Source organism: Schistosoma haematobium, chromosome ZW (genome assembly GCF_000699445.3).
Source record: "Schistosoma haematobium chromosome ZW, whole genome shotgun sequence".
In the NCBI taxonomy this organism is placed as follows: Eukaryota; Metazoa; Platyhelminthes; class Trematoda; order Strigeidida; family Schistosomatidae; genus Schistosoma; species Schistosoma haematobium.
The window spans coordinates 56,744,703-56,748,820 of record NC_067195.1 but is presented as its reverse complement, the minus strand read 5'-3'; positions in this window follow the sequence as shown (position 1 = coordinate 56,748,820).

Here is a 4,118-nt window from a genome sequence, read left to right as displayed (position 1 = left end):
TGACACGGGGAACTGCTCCTTAACACGATAGTGAAGGTTCAACCTATAATACGTAGTAAGTCATAAGTAATGTTTAGTGTCTAGCAATTATACACACATGCTTCATCCTAATTCTGGAACGACTTAATAACTCAGACAACATGTGACTATTCATCCTTTCTATTTCCACCATACCATGTTTTCATAGGAACTTGTGAATTTTAGCACGAACGAATGTTTTATTTTTGTGTCCTCGTATTTGTCCGCTCATGCGCTTTGTTCGTACTTGTGTATATGTCTATCGCCTGAAGCTTACTAGTTTGATGGATCGTTGATCTGATTCCAATTGGAGTTGTTTCCTGCTTATTGACCTGAGTCACGTCTTATCACAATTAATGTTGACTGGATGGTGGCACCCTCACTATTGTCGTTTGAATGGAAAGGAAGTGAACGAGTTATATGTAGCCGTGATGTAAAATTGCTGCTGTTGTAACCATGAGGTAATAATATTTGAAGCTATTTTTCGACATTTTAACTCTTATCTATATTTTTTGACTGTCTATCATGTGTTTGACTTTTTCTCATTAACATAATGGTAAGATCTTATTTATACTATAATTCTTTGATATAGCATTTTTCGCTTGTAAGCAGGAACGGACTCACTGTGTATCCACTACTCCGCTTTCCCATCATTAATGTTGTTTTTCTATGGTAATACTGCTGCCCAACTGATCTGCTTTGTGGTCTGGTCTTGTATGTATAAAATTGGATGTCTAAAATATAATGATAATCTTGAACTGCCGAATATTGGTCTCGCGTTCTTTTTCTTCGTTCGAGTCTAGTTAATATTGGGCACAGAGTTGCAATCATCCACTTTCTTACTGAGCGTTGGCTGCCTAAGGTCGTCTCTGTGTATTGGTTGGTTGTGTGGCATAACAACTGCCTAGCCCAAAGACTCCGCCAGTGGCAAATGTACTTTACAGCCTACCATCTCACGTAGAGTCCTACTTTGTTTCATATGAATGGATAGAGCCTGAAACATGTCTCATTATGTTGTAGTTGACGACACCAGATAGCCCGGTAGTACCAATATCTAAACTGAAAAGAATATACTGTCCCACTGACCACACACGTTTAATGTAACATAGCCGGGGACCAATGCAAAAGCACTGGAAAGATCGTATGCGTGGGATGGCAACGCCGAAGCACGGACGGAGATAAATAAAGTACTAGCACTCGTCGTTTTCTACGGTTGTCATTTCGTATCACATTGAATACAAATTTCTAAAAACTTCTGAACACAATGAGCCATTTCAAAAAACGAATAGTGACACAGATGTTCACACCTACAATGTAAATATTAAGGCTGGTCGATGAACACAATTCATATTACAGATACTGCGTTAGCATGTTATGGCAAGGCAATGAAGAATTTTCAACCCGCTGATTTTGAATGCCTCACTGAGATGGAGCACAGTGATATGGTCACATAGTTCCAGTGTTCTATCCGAAAGTACAGTGGAAAGGGACTTTCTGATCACCAAGTTATGTGACAATTCGCTTGTTACTGATTACCATGAGCTCATTCTGGTAGTTGACTGTATTTTTTACATGATCATTAGTCTCTAGTCAGTTGTTAATTACTGGAGCGATTTGAGTTTGTTCACCGTTTTTCTTTGGGTGAAATAGTATTCCTTAACTGACAGGAAAATATTTTGTATTAGGACAATTAGATTTTGTCAAGTGTCTGTGCTAGTTGAAAAAAAGTAGACCTTTGGTACCACTAATTTTATTGGTACTCGCATTTTTTCTTACAGTGCCTTCTCTACATATAGTCTGCATCATTCTGAACGTCCATCACCCTATCATAGGGAAGTTATTGGCCTTTACCTCTTAATCTGTCAAACGCAACAACACAGACACTCTATAACAGCATGAATTTGAATTCCAAAAGAGACTACTGGGCAGAATACACTTGAGCCAGTAATAATAGCATATATAGGCAGTTAAATCAAGTTAAGGAGTGCACAAAGGCACCAAGTGAAAATAGGAACTACTATTTATTAGGGCTGATTAAGGGTTTTGCCTCATATCTCGAAGGCTGAATCCATCTTTAGCAAACCAAAGCCAGAGTCTCACGTGTTGGGTCCTGATGGATAATCGCACTGCCGTTTCCGTTAGAACAGTTTTCTCGAACGTTCTATCTCAAACGACCCCACCTATAGTTTATAAGGAGTGTGCAAATTGAATCTAAACACTGAACTGGTATACCCAAAATCACAGAATCTGACAAAGGAAACATCTAGGCTGAGTAGCGGTTACTCTGTTTACCGAGAAAATCGGATTTGGTCTTTGTAATGTCCCTTGCTGCAATATTCTCACAGTCACCAAAGCAAGGCGTGATCTTGAACAGTCATTCTCATTTTTAAGTGTCGGACACAAAAGGCCTTCAAGATATCCGCCAGTAACACTTCTTTCAACGCCCTCAAAAATTATGAAATCTCTGATGTATGGGAGCCCACGTGACTATTTCTCATCTGCAAACTGATTTTCACCCCAAGTGTGCAGGCATAGGAAGCGCCACTTTCTCTTGCTGACCAACGTAATAATAATCATAGTAACAGTCATATTAATTCAGTCTCACTAAATACAGCATACATGAGGTATGCCAACTTACATTCAAGATCGAACTTACAAATGTTATGTAATTTATTAAGTCAAAATCGTTCGGCCATTTTCTTCGGGATCATAACAAAAGTTTTTCTGTAGAGAAAACACAACAAAATGTTGGCACATAAATGCAGGACTGTTGAATTCGGGCTGAATGTGTCTTATCAACAAACTCAAGCTGATCGATTTTGACTCACGGTTGATATAGAATTTAGTGTCATTTCTAAACAACCGATTTTATAGTGTTGAAGCAGATCACATTTTTTCAAGCTAGATTAAGGTCAACCAAGGTTCGGCACTGGCATCTATCTTCTTACCAGTTCATATATATGATCTTCTCAAGTAAGTATCGCCCGGGTAGTTGTTCATCACTGACGGTGTTGAACTTTACAGAGAGGTTTGCAGCTAGAATGACAACCCGAAACTTCAAAACGATCTGATCAAACTTTAGAGCCGAACTTACTTCCAAAACTTCAAAGTCTACAGGAGTCCTTCCGAGAAATGTTACAATCTACACGTGCAACTCAAACAGATTTCTATTACAGGCTTCCGAGGTTGGAAAATATCAATGATATTTGTCATCATATGATCTAAATACTTACTCTGACTGTGACAAACTTTATACCGATAACTATGAAACGGATTTTAGCCGGTTTGATCGCACGAAGATGTACTTTATTATTTTATATTCAGCCTTAATAGCAGCAAATAAACATGCTGTTCCTACATTCACGTAGAAAGAATAAAAATACCCTAAAGCGTATCCTAAGGCAGGCGACATTCATTTCGGAACTCAAATTTAAACTTTAGGAAACACATCATAAATCAATAAACCTATACGATTTAGAGTATTAACGCATAAGTGACGATCTTCTGACGGCTTACGTCATCTCAAACACTTCTAACCATCCTCTCAAGAAGCTACTAAAGGTTGATACCAACGGGAACGTTGAGGGTAATGCCGAAAATTAAGGTAATGACGGCGGACCAGACTGTATGTACACCCGCTCAATACAAATGATTATGTCCTGGGATTCACCAACACCTGAGGTGGTCCTCGTGACTTCCCAGCAGCACTTCGAGAGGAAATGTCATGTGATCTTAAGGACTCATTTAACAAACAAATTCCAGTAATTGGTCTGAACGCAGAGCTAACGAACCGAAATTTGATTGATTAGGTCCAACTTATGTTTTTCTGTAAAGCGTACAAAGTTTTTTCAGGTGACTCATTAGATTATAGCGAAACGCAAACTCTGCGCCGACTTTAACGGGTTCTAATTGGAGAGAGAAAAAAGTACAAAGTACATCAAACAGTACACCTTATTTCATAAAGTTAAAGGTTTCTCTAGTACAAAATAGCGTGATAATCACCAAAAGGAATGGTTAATAGATAAGTGTTCGATACCGGAGAATCGGTAACAGTATCTCTTACAACATGTGATGAAACATCTATCCACACGAACCTCAGT